The 13,642-nt window shown below is 40.1% G+C and overlaps 1 long non-coding RNA gene across 1 annotated transcript; it reads left to right on the top strand.

Moving 5' to 3' along the window:
• The first annotated feature begins 77 nt into the window (after window positions 1–77).
• On the top strand, window positions 78–12,195 carry LOC123828834. Its single transcript, XR_006787517.1, has 3 exons — window positions 78–200; window positions 4,186–4,285; window positions 12,060–12,195. It is a non-coding gene; the product is annotated as an uncharacterized LOC123828834 (long non-coding RNA).
• The last annotated feature ends 1,447 nt before the right edge of the window (window positions 12,196–13,642 follow it).

Here is a 13,642-nt window from a genome sequence, read left to right on the forward strand (position 1 = left end):
GAGAAGCCCTCTGAGAATCTGGTCCTCGCTCCACGTGGCGGGCCCCTCCCGCCGAAGCCCTGGCAGACGCCGGAAGGCGGGGCTTGAGTCTACTGCTGAACATCCACGTCCCGGGAGAAGGGGCCAAATAGGGTGTCCAAGAGCCACGCTACGGGGCATTCCAGGGAGGCTGAAAAGATGCCTGGATCCCTCAGCTGCAGGTAGAAGCCATTACGTGTGCTTTTTAGTGTGTGTTTCATATCTCGAAAATAAGTTGAATCAATGTACACATACTTAGAGTTCACAGTCCCGGCAGACTTTTGCTACTTAAAATGGAAAACTTTGGCACTGCGATGAAACAATTTAACCCCTAATCCTCTGGATGCTTTCCCAAGGTTCCCAGCCCAACTTTCATTCAGCAAGGGCATTGGTGAAAATACTTAAACTAGTTTTATTGAATCCCAGACAATTGAAACTATTTCAAAGGTGAATAAGGATCCACCCTTAAAATTAGAGCTCAGACTCTCTCCCTCTCTCCCACTTGCTGTGTATTGCTCAAAGGCCATTGCTGCACAGGCACCGACACAGTGTTGGGCGCAAGGGGAGGGGAGAATGGGCGCAGCACCTGAGTGGAGTTCGGTGGCAAGGAAGGCCTCTTGCCTCTTGTGTAGTAGTCCCCAAGAACATTGTTGAGTCTACTTATTCAATCTTCCGTTCATTAAACATTGGCTACTCTCCGATTCAGGTATTCCCTAGGTGTGGAGGAAGACATTGTCCTCTCCCCAGTGAGTTCACAGCCTTACGGAAGAGACAGGTACCTGAGCAGACGCTTTACAAGACAATGTGATTAATTCTAGAGGAAGGAGGCTCAGGGATTCAGCCAAGGCTTCAAAAAGAGAGTAGACATTTGAATTGTGCTTTGAGAGACTAGAAGTAAGCAGTTAACCTAGAAGAGGGAGCAGGATCATAGGAAGAATGGAATGTGCAGAGACATGAGACATGCCCTATGAGAAGAGGTTGCATGTGAGACAAGACAGGAGAGGTGTTTGCCACCTTGCAAAAAAGATTTTTAATTTTTTAATTTTTTTATTTACCGATTTTGGAGAGAGGGAGTGAGAGAGAGACAAAAGGAGGGAGGGCGGGAGAGAGAGAGAGAACACCACCAACTGTTGCTCCACTCATTCTGTGTGTGCCCCAACCAGGGATCAAACCCTCAACCACTTGGCTTATGAGGACAATGCTCCAACCCACCGAGTAACCCGGCCAGGGCCCAAAAAGATTTCTGAGTCATGCTAAAGGTTTTGAATTTTGTCACCTTCAAAGACGAACATGACTTTTAAAGTAAAGTACTCGAAATGGCATCATGGGATTTGTATTTAAGAAATCAGTAATGAGGGGTAGAAGCTGGGAGGTTGGATGTTAGCTTATTGCAAAGGCCTAAATAAGAAATAATGGCTGACAAAAAAAGATCCAGCAATGGGCATAAGGAGCATAAAGGAGGAAGAGCTGATAGCACTTACTACTCAAAAGCTGGAGGGTGAGAAGAGAGGAGGGGTACCTGCAAATCTGGGTGTGCTCCAGTACGCTGAGTTAGGAAACAGATGGGAGGAGTTGTTCTTCTGGGTGAAGGATGAGAGCAGCAAACACATGTTAAGTTTTGAGCCCTTTGGGTTTGAAGTAGGGTGGGGGATACCAAAGAAAGAAAACCGCCCTCTAGTTGTTTCATCGAGTACCTCAGCTTATCTTTTAAGATTCTCCTCATGAATTTAGAACAAATAAGGCAACCATGGGTATAGCTAAAGCCATTAGGGACAGAAGTCTTCTCCACTCAGGACGTCCTGTCCTGTTCTTGACATGTTCTTAACCCACATGTCACCTTACGGTGATTGCTTGTCTGCCTTCCCTGCTAGAATTTGAGCTCCTGAGAGCATGAAAGCATACTTTTGGCACATACTACTCAATATATATTTGATAAGTGAATGAATTTAATTTTTTGTTTCCCTTGCCTGAGGAGACATATCACAAAAAAATTACTAAGAGAAGTGTCCAAGATTTTACTGCCCATGTTTTCTTCTAGTTTTATGATTTTGAGTCTTACATTTAAGTCTTCAATTCATTTGGAGTTTCTTTTTGTATATGGTGTGAGAAGGTGGTCTAGTTTCATTTTTTTTACAGATTTCTAATTTTTCCCAACACCATTTATTGAATAGACTGTCTTTACCCCATTGTATGTTCTTGCCTCCTTTGCCAAATATTAATTGACCATATAGGTGTGGGTTTACTTCTGGGCTCTCTATTCTCTTCCATTGATCCCTATATGTCTGTTGGTCAGGATATGGAGAAAAGGGAACCCTCATGCACTGTTGGTGAGAATGAAGATTGGTGCAAGCACCATGGACAACAGTATGGAGGTTCCTCAAAAAAATTAAAAATGGAACTGTCTTATGACCCAAGAATTTTACTCTGGATATATTATCTGAAGAAACCCAAAACACTAATTTGAAAGAACATATGCACTCCTATGTTCATTGCAGTATTATTTACCATAGCCAAGCTATGGAAGCAACCCAAGTGCCCATCAATAGACAAGTGGATGAACAAGTGGTGATACATACAAATATATACAGTGGAATATTACTCAGCCATAAAAAGGAATGAAATCTTACCATTTGTGACAGCATGGATGGACCTAGAGGGTATTATGCTAAGTAAAATAAGTCAGTCAGTGAGACAAATACCATATGATTTCACTTGTACATGGGGTCTAAAGAGCAATATAAATGAACAAACAAAATAGAAACAGACTCATAGGTACAGAGAACAGACTGATGGTTGCCAGAGGGAGGGGGTTTGGGGAACTGGGTGAAGGAGGGGAAAGGATTGAGAAGAACAGTTTGGTAGTTACAAAATAGCCATGGGGATTTAAAGTATAACACTGGAAATATAGTCAGTAATATTGTAATAACTATGTGTGGTGCCAGGTAGGTACTGGAAATATCACAGGGAACACTTTTTAAAGTATATGATTGTTTAACCACTGCTATCCACCTGAAACTAATAAAAATAATATTGAGAAGAAACTGTAATTGAAAAACATTTTTTAAAAAGACAGGCCCTGAATGTTAAACAAATACATCAGTAAAAAAGGGAAGTTACTTATAAATAAAGAACATTCTTACATAACAATAAACAGGGAGGTTCTTGCTGGAGAGCAAGTATTTCTTCAAAATATAGTTGTATTTTCTGATTATAAAATTCAGGAATTTATTATTTTTTAAAAAAGCCCCAATTTTGACATGTTAGCCTTCTGGACTTTTTGTTTACCTAGGTGCACATGTATAGATATTTTTTGTTTTATGAAAATAGGACTGCTGAGTATATGCATTATTTTGTAGTCTGCTTTATTTATAAAAAAGAGATCATGAATGCTTTCCAATGGCATTAAAGGCAGGTCTACTCAATTTCAGTTGTTGTTCCGCATTCCACTCTATGGATATAGTTTCTTTAACTCATCCCCTACTGTTGGACATTTTTTCCTCTTGGATAATGTCTAGTAAGTGTACTTATTGGGTCAAAGTTTATAAGCATTTTAAAGGCTTTGATGCATATTATTAAATAGCTACTTGACCTTCTTTCATAGTCTGACTAAAAGTGTCTGTGGGTAATGGTTTCTCCACACATGCAATGAGGTGGCTGAGTTTCATTTTCATTCTATCCAAATTGTTGTACATAGCCCCTTACAGTAAAACTTACTCCTTAAATACATGATTACAATAGAGACCTGTGTAGTAAGTTAAATAACTGATAAGTCACCTGTATAGGTAAAGGGAGGGAACTAAGAGGACTGCATTGTATAGATTCTTTAAAAAATGTTTTGAAAGTCTGTTACAAGGGGAGTGATGGAGGTAAGATGACCCAGTGTGTTAATCAGTCTTCTACATAGTTGGAAACTAGGCTTAAAGCTCATCAAACTAGCAGAGGGGTAGAGAGGAAAAGAACACTGGAGGTATTTCTGCCTGGGAAGAGCAGATGTGTGGATTTCTGGTGTAAGATCTTATATACTACAGTTTAAAAAGGCATGGTAACTTAACCTTGTCCCTAGCTCAGTGTCTTCTAGTTATTCTCTCCTGCCAGTCCATCCCATGTCTACTTGATTAGACTAGCAGAAAGAACCTTGAGAGTAGAAGAAACTTTCTTCCTCCCCAGTTGGTGCTGAGCAGGACAGACTCACTGGCTGGAACCCTGCACTTTCCCATGTGGCTGCTGCAGATGAGATCTTGGAGCACCCGACACATACTGGCATGAGGTAAGTGTTCTTACCATGTCAGCACATCCCCAGCTCTGTCTGCAGGATCATGGTTTTGTTTTGTTTTTTGTAGGGCAATGAAAATGTTCTGGAATTAGTGGTGATGGTTGCATAATACACTAAACACCACTAAAAGGGTGAATTTTATGGCATGTGAATTACAGTTGTGATTTTTTTTGTAAAGGCATACAATGGGTTTCATAGCACTTGGGCATAGAAATGAACATTTGAATAAAGGAGTTGAGGGACTAAATACTGAAAAGGACTCTAAGCTGTTGGGAGTGGATTGGATGTGGACTAGATTCCTCTACAACCTCACGTGACTTGTCACATAAGTTTATTTCCCTTTAAGAAGCCCAGCTGGAGAACTATAGCTCTAATAGCTTTCTGGTCTATTTTAGTCATCTCCTTGGAGGAAGGGTTGCTGAAGTAAATGACACATAAGTGTAATGGACTCTGGTGGGAACCATGCCATCAGCTTCACAGATCCCCTTGTGTAGACTCTGCTTTGTACAGAAGCACTTCCTCCTAGGTTAGTATTAACTGTACAAGAACTTTGCCACTTTTTTCCAGGAAAGTAATTTACTTTCAAGGTACTTTGGAATGGTGCTTACAGTCAGCTTTTTTTTTTTTGAGGTGGGTTTTATGAACTAATGTATGCCTTATTGAATGGCAGTTTTAGAGTCAGATCATTACCATGCTGTGGATAAAAAGTAGACTATCTCCAAATTTCTCTGCCTGGCTTTCAAATGCCCATATGAGTACCCACCTTACATATCCCATTTTAGTGCCTATTTTTGCCAATCATTTCAGCTTCCCAGCCCTCTGATCCACAGGAGGCATCGCTCAGGTTGTCCTTGGTTCCTGGGATCACCTCCTCGTCTCTCAGTCCTATGCATCTCCAACGTTCAGCTCCAGTCCTACCACCTCCTCAGAGCTTGTCCCTCACTAGTCTAGCTCACATTGATCATTTCTCAGAACAAATGTGTCTCCTGTGTCACATGTCAGTCTTTCCCCACTACGTTGTCAGCTCACTGAGGGACTGTATCTTACAATTCTGTTTGAGTAGGTGCTCAATACTTTTTTCAGTATCACATCCTGTTACTTATACTGTTTTATAAAAGGGATTTAAAAGTTTAAGACAAGTAGATAAAATGACATATCTTCCATCAAAATTTCATCTTAATTGCAAGGATAAAATAATTATGCTCTAGTTTCAAACATTTTAATGCTTCCTGCCTTCCAAGTTTTCTTTTTCTCCACTCAGAAATGATAGTAGGAAATTACCTTTTTAAGTAGTTTTCTCTGCAACCCAGAATCTCTGAGTTGATCATGCAGGTACGGTCCAACGACACCCGCATGCACTGCCCTTTGTAAGCTGCCATTGCCTTATGTTAAAAAAAATGATTTCATGTGGAATTCACAACTAATATCAGGGCCCCACAATTGGGGTCTTTGGAGAGTGTATCTCCCAGGAAAAGAACGCAAGTCCCTTGATTTAAATGATATTATGCAATCCATGATAGCAGAGGATTAGGTGGAAGCTAAACTATCCTCCTGTAACTGAAACCATGGTTTGGCAGCCTGCTTCAACAAAAGCCAAACTCATGAGACAGATGCTGGTGACAAAAGGAAAGAGGTTTTATTCAAATGCTAGCAACCTGGAAGAAGGGGGACTCTCATCTCAAAGCCCCTCTTAACATTTCAGTGCAGGCAGGGGTTTGTATAAAGAGGGAGAGGGACAAGGAGAACAAAGAGATCAGGGGGAGAGGCTGTGGACATGTTGTCAGTGTCTTGGGTGGTCTTGATATGAATCTTTAATGTCAACATCCTGGAAGTGGTCAGTGCCACCCAAATTCCTGCAGTTCAGCAATTTGTGTCACCCAGAGTTGTGATCGAGGACATTTCTTGTACAAGTAGAAACTGGAACTGCTGGCACGTGCAATATGCTTACAAAGAAACTGTCAGTATGTGAGTTATTTTATTAGATTAGTACATCTTATTCTATTTTATGGTAAGTCAGAGTGGTATAAAGTTTTCATTCCTTGTCACAATTCCCCTCTGTCAATTCTTCCTCCATATCTTTGGAGCTATTGATTTCCTCTGAATCTCCTGGGGGAATAAACAACCTGAGCCTGTTATAAAGCAACTCTTGTGAGTTAAAAGCCAATACATTTTTTTTAGAGGTGCCTGTTGAGCAAATACAATTTTTCTGGTGTGGGAAAAACTAGTCATAAGGAAGTTTAAAACAATAAAGACGAGCATTATAAAGAAAAGAATGGTTCAACTTAAATTCTTCCTAATATGGACCTGAGTCCCTGTGGTATCCATGAAAATAGCTAAAGGCTGGAGGAAGTCTTGTTGTTATTTGTCCTGTTATCCCTGTGACCAAGACTGTTGTGGAGTTTTTAGTCAATTTGATGTCAGTACAGAATACGTGGCTTCAGTGGCTATTAAAAAGTTAATGAGATTGTTCCCCACTGTCAATTGTACCAGGGGCTCCGGTGGGGAAATAATGATGGATTGGGAGGTGTCCAGAGGAGCCCCTGGGCCTCTTCACTTATTATTTGAGTAATCACTGTTTTACCATCCGCCTATGTGTCCTCTTAAAAATTCATTTCCTTTTTCCTATGCCCATTTCTAGGCACCCAAGCCTTTCTGCCTTAGTGGCCTTCTGTACCTGGCCTATCATAGTTGCTCTAATTTTGTCTAACTGCCTACCATATTTCCCCTTCAAAGATCTTAGTTCTGAATCCTTTCGGGGAAAAGGAGTGCAGGATCCTTTCTGTAACTGCTTCCTGCTGAAAGGGGGCATCGTTTTCCTGCAGAGCCAAGAGATCCTTGCACTCTGTCAGAGGGGTGATGAGGCCTGGGCACAGAAGAAGGTGGTAATGGTGCCAAGAGGTGGTATTCCCTGAGTAGGAGTAGAGTTGGTAATCTGGTGGAGACAAATTGTTACAGTTCTCAATATTATTGGGACAAAAGCTAGAAAAATTCAGGATCCAGTTCTGTTCATAAGTGAAAAATAAAACTTTGAAGACAATTAAATGGAGTTTAATGTCCATAACTGTGTATTACAGAATCTATTAAAACACAATTTCCCCTCCTAAAATCACTTATTTTTATCAAAGAGCCAAATGAAGACCAATTCATTTATTGCATTAAGTCCAATTTCCAATTCAGCCTGATTATTTGCATAAAAAAACAGGAATCACAGATGATTATATAGGCTTTCTTAAATATGCTTTGCTGGAATCTTATAAGGAATTTCCAGATTGAGCTTTAATTAGTCCCAGAGGGCAGAGAAGGCAAGCCACTCAGTTGCCATCAGGCTTTGCCTGCAATACCTGTAACTTTGGGTGAGTTCCTCAAGTTCTTGAGATTCTTCCTTGCCATTTCCCAGAAAAGCAACATTCATTCTTTACTTGGAAAGACTGCCATGAACCTTATGAATAAGCAAGGTACCAGGCCATCTCTCCAAGGGGCTTGAACTGGCTTCAAAGTCAACCTTCATTCTTTAAAGTTTTTGCTGACATCCAAAGTCTGGCATGTCTCTCTCATACATGATATTCCAGTCAAAGTCTTGGTTAATAAAACCATAATTGGAAACTGGCTATGTTTGTCCTGTTAGGAAGAAATCAGATTCCTCTTGAACCTATGCAAACAAATATATTGCTATGGAAATAATACTATTCACTCATTAAGAGTTGCCAAATTCCAGACGGATCAGGTAGGGAGAAAAATATAAATGCCTCAATATTGCTCATGAAAGTATAACTTACAAAACTGCTTTAAGAAAAAAACAAGTTCCCTTATATCTGAAAAACAAAAGGATTAAAAATTACAATGTTTTCAACAAAAGTTACAAAAACTACAATCTTCAGTTCATTGTCTCATAATCAATTTTTGTTTATGCTGATTATTTGCCAGTAATTCTATAAATCCAGTTATTCCACAGAGTTCTAGTAATCTTCATCCAGTTCAAAAATAGGATCTGAAAATTTTCATTAATATGTAATTTAGAATAAGTCAGATACCTTTCCATGGATCTTTCTGAAGATGTAACATACTTATAAATGCATCAGTGTAAAACAATGACTGTCTCTAAATGACAAAAAAAATTTCAAATGACATGGTTACAGAAATGATTATAATGCAATTGACAAAGGAATTTGCTTTCCTGTAACAACATTTTAAGATAACAATTAGAATTACAAATTAAAGTATATCAGAACTTTGTAGACTTGTTACTGAACCCAACCAGTGGTTGGGGGTTGGGGTCCTACCACTCATCACCTACCAGGCAAATCTTCGAAGACTGAGATCGGTGGAAAAGAAAGGAATATTTTATTTGATGGCAAAATATCTGCTTAAAATATCCAGGTAACAAAAGTAAGGGGAAAGAAAGTCAGAGTATAACATCAAAAATAGTCTTATTACAGCTACTACCTAAGTTTGAGAACTGAAAATAACACAAGGACAAAAATCCGTTCACAATGCTGACTATTATCAAGGTCTTTGGAAATAATGGCAAGCTTCTGCCTCAATGACTGTTCCCTCTTAAGACACCCAAAGAAAAATCACCCTATCACTCTCTGCCAGCTCAGTTCAAGGTTGCACCTAGAACCTCTTCTCCCACCCAAAGGTATCATAAATGTAGGTGGCTTAGCTGGTCTCCAGTCGCTGTCCAGTGTCAGGCATCTTTGAGTCTGTGCCCGTAGGCCTCTGCTCACAGCCCTACACTGGCCACTGTTGTCAGGCCTGCTGGTGACCACTGACATGCCCCCTACCCAGGGGAGGGGGAAGAACCAACTGAGTCTTTGCCTTCTGACACACTCCATTTCAAACATCCTCTCCCAGAATTTCATGCACACTGGGAGCCAGTGGGAGTGCCAGCCTTCCAACCAATGCAGGACAGTGCCAGCCATGTTTGCTTTTGCCCCTCTTCTGGCCGCCATGTTTAGCAAGGGGGCAAAGTCTCTAGTCACACACCCTCAGCTCAGACCTCTTCCCAGTTTCCAGGGTTGTGCGTCCCCCATTACAGACTCTTGGAGATTTTTATATAATCTCTAGAACTTGCACTTTAAAAATAAAAATATGTGTACACAAATAGAACATAGTTATTATTTCTTTATTTGACAAAGCTTTTTATGTACTTTAACCATATTAAATAGGTTTAATTAGTTCAACATTTCTTCCTCATAAGGAGAAAAAACAAATCCTCAAGGCATTCCAGGGACCCACAGGAAAGCCAATTCTAGGTCAAGAAAAAGTCTCTTAAAATTTAAGCCCTGGGAAGGTTGTCAAACATAACTGGCCAAAAGATTATTTATCATAATGAAACAATATTAAATTATTTATTTACCCAAAGTGATAGTAAACATATCAAACATAAATATATGCTAGCAAAACTTTAGTTCTTATGATAAAGAATATGGGTTTTAAGGTAATCAAGTACCTGATTAACACAATATAACACGTAAGTGTTTTAAAAAATATAGAATCTTTGCTTTCTAGGCAGGTACAGGAACAATATTTTTTCCCTTTTAACAGACTGAAAAAGAACCAAACAAATTGTTTAATGGTTCATTTTTGATATTTAGATTCATTTACCTAATTAAATTCATTATTCAGCTAAATTATATAATTTCCTCTTAAGATTCTCTTTATAAACCTTCTTCAACTTGCACATGACTTTGTGTGATGTACACAATCTTTCTGCAATTTACAGTCCCTTTTAGTTTGCTGCTTCTTAACTCCTTCAGAAATAACCAACTTTAGAACAAATGATTTTCTTTTTTTTTCTTCAACAGGTGTTTTCATACTCTATACTATTACCAAACCATACAATTTCTTTCCAACAAAATTAGAATTTTTAATTCTTAGATACTTTGATTTTTAGTGACAACTAAAAGTAAGTAATTAGCATTCTTTAGAATACTTTTATGAATACATTTCATAACTTTTAGAAACAGCCCCCCATTGGCAAACACACTCACATTTTCAACAGACATACTTCAAATAAAGTATAAGATATATTCATTAACAGATCCAAATTCATTTTCTAGCTTCCCTGCAATAAGACGCCAAAGTAGGCCAGCTCAGATCAATGAATATTTCAGTATCCTATTATTTCAGAATATTTAGATATTTGATGATTTTTACCATTTAACCCAGAAAACTCTAAAGTTCCAAGTCACCAAAGACTTTGGAAAATTAGGTTTATTTATAATGATTACCTAAAAGCCTTATCAAAAACTTTTCATTTTAGTTATATCTATTTACTCCTAACAACTTTATAAGATTTTAAAATCAGTTACTACTCAAGTCATTTTCTTGACAAATTCTGTAAGAGATTACATGAACTTATTGCTGCAAACCCAGGCAAAACAAACATTTTATGCTAATAACTTTAAGAGATATCAATTAAGTTAAAACCAGCCTTAATATCAAATATTTTTCTATATGATGCTGAAAAAATATTTGAGATAGTTTTTTTTCCCCATACACATAACAGGACACAAGATTTTCTTTTTTTTTAAATATGTCCTTGACAACTTTAAGGAGCCTGGAGGAGAGGTAAGGGAGATATTGGGCTTGTCTCACTTTAGCCACTTGAGTTATTTAAAAAGTTCCATTTTTTTTCTTCACATTGAGATGGCATAGTTGCCCCAACTCCTTCAGCCTGCTCTGGGGTTGGCAATAATTTTCCTATTGTTTCCAGGACTGCAGCAACTCCCAGACCTCTAGGAGGAGGATTTAGAGTGTGTATAAAACTTATCTCCTCATTTTTTCTACTTTCTGAGTTTTACAGTCTGGGAGGGGAGTGAGATCTTTTCCCCTCTTTGCCTATCAATTTACATTCTGAGTAGAATCCTTGTGGTGTAACAATATGAAAGCTTGCATATAAGAAATCTTATTCTGTTTACCAAAACCTTGGGAAACCATTCTAATTAGTCACTGACTTAGCATAAGTTGACCAGTCAGACAAGGCCCATGGGTCAAATCTGGCCCTCCACCTTATTTTATCCGGCCCGGTACCTTATTTGTACCTGATGGCAGCACCAAGCTCCTTGCCCCTAGTTAAGGAGTAGTTACATTTATACAGTCCTAAAATTACATTCAGCCCTTTGAAGGCAACCTCAAGGCGCCTTCAAAGCTGATGTGGCCCCTGGTGAAAATGAGTTTGACATCCATATTCTAAAAGGAGGGACTGGGACATTATTGCAAATGACTTTCACAACGTCTAAAAGGCACAAAGTCCAAATGGTAGAGACAGAGGATTCACTGTATGCACAAAACAGCAAAGAGCAAGCCAAGTCCTTACAGGATAAGAAAGCAATCAAAGAACAACTGAAACCAAAGCTTCATTGCAGACAGACAAGAGTTCTCAGAGAGCCCCCAAACAGAACAGATGAGAGCTCTCAAACAGAACATTCAAAACTGAGAAATCCATAAGTCAAAACACCAAGTGTGCTCCAAGTCCCACACTGGGAGAACTGAGGTTTTCTTAGTTGCTGAGCCGTACCTACCACCATAGAGCACCTATTGATTTCTATAGCATCCCAGATAGTTGGGCACTCTGCATCACCTGAAGTCATGGTAAAGGCTGTTTCTTGTACAACCAGGAACTGGAACTGCTGGTGCTTCCAATATGCTTATAAACTGTCAGTATGTGAGTTCTTTTTATCAGTTTGTTAGTGTATCTTATTCTAACTCTATTTCATGGTAAGTGAGAGTGATACAAATTATTTATTCCTTGTTACATTCCCAGGATCAAACTGGATTTACAATTAAATTATAGAAACATAATCCTGAGTAATGAATTGAAGACTAGCTGGAGAGAAGCCTTATAACCAAGGGCTTACAGAAGAAGCCACATTGAGTCTGAGACATGGGAATAACACAAGTGTCAGAACAGTTGAGAGCATCCTCATGACCCTTGAACTGGAAAAGCTGTCATCTACTTTTCTTGGAAGTAGTATGGCCAAAGAGAAGAATGTCTCTCAGATTTCAGCTTTTGAGGAGTTCAGATTGCCAGAACTGGACTAGCACTTCTGAATTTCCGGGGATGTGAGGCCCTGTGGCTTCCTTGGGAAGCTGTGCACCAACCTCCATACCTCACCTTCATTAACAACCCCCACTCCCAATCCCACCGTCTCTGGGCTGCTGGAGTCTGGGGCCACTCAGTTGTGCAGCTTAAATCCTGCCTCACTGAGGAGGGAGGGGAGCACTGGCAAGAGGTAGTTGTCCCCTCTGCAGGGGAAAAGGACTGCTTGGTCCCTGGTGATTCTGGGAAAAAGGCTCGGTCTTCTGCAGTTGCTCTCAACCCAAGACTAATAAATGTTGCCTAAATAAAGGTTGGAACCTGAGGTGGGGGAGGAGTGCTTTGTTGCTAAGGGGCACATGCGTGACACAGCTGCCAATTGTGACACAGCTGCCAATTGTTGGCTCTTGCTCAGCATGTGGGGCCAGCATCCCACTTGCTTGGGTCACTTGCTGTGCCTTGGACCTCTGCCTGTTGTGCCCAGGCTGCACCTCTGGGCCCCATGGCTCCTCTTCACATGGCAGCTGTTGTGGCTGCTGCTCCAGGCACCTCAGTCTCCGGAGTTAGCCCTAGACCCTGTCCTGGTGACCTCTGTTTCCCTGTGGGCTCACCAAGCCCTGGCCTGGATTAGCAAAACCTCACATTTGAGCCTTCATATATCTCTGAAAATGCTGAACCTTTATGATTCCAACAGGAAGCCTCAGTTCTGCCTTCAGAGTCCTCTGAGGAAATGGAACCTTCTCCAACCCATCAGAAGGCCCCAGCTCACCAACCAGAAACCCCTGATGCAAGAGAATCATCTTTAGTCCAGGAGAAGACGTAGCTCAGCCTGTTGTGTCCCCTAATTGTTGAAATCTTCGTTAGTTTATTAAGAAGTTTTAGACCAGCATCCAACACCCCACCACCCTGAAGACATTGAAGCTTTAATCCAGCCAAAGAGCTTGACTCTGCCTCAGTTGCCTCTTGCCAGTGTAGAACCTTTTCCAGTCCAGCAGAAGGGTTCAGTTCAACCTCCAAAATCCTCTATAAATGGTGTAGCTCAACATTCAACGTATCATGAGATGACAGTCTAAACTCTAGGTATGGGTGAAGCTCAGCATTCAGTGTTGCCTAATCAAATGTTATTAAATGTGGATCTTGGGGTCTTAAAAACATCAGAGCACCCTAAAGGGATTAAGCCATCTGTAATTGAAAAGAGGTCTCAGCTCACCCTGCAAAATCAACTGAAGTGGGAAAACCTCCAACCAAGCAGTGTGTCCCTCCAAAGAACATTGAGGAGATAAAAAACATCTCTATCACAGCAAAAGACA

Source organism: Phyllostomus hastatus, unplaced genomic scaffold, assembly GCF_019186645.2.
Source record: "Phyllostomus hastatus isolate PE091 unplaced genomic scaffold, TTU_PhHast_1.1 phas_scaffold_1066, whole genome shotgun sequence".
NCBI classification, from domain to species: Eukaryota; Metazoa; Chordata; class Mammalia; order Chiroptera; family Phyllostomidae; genus Phyllostomus; species Phyllostomus hastatus.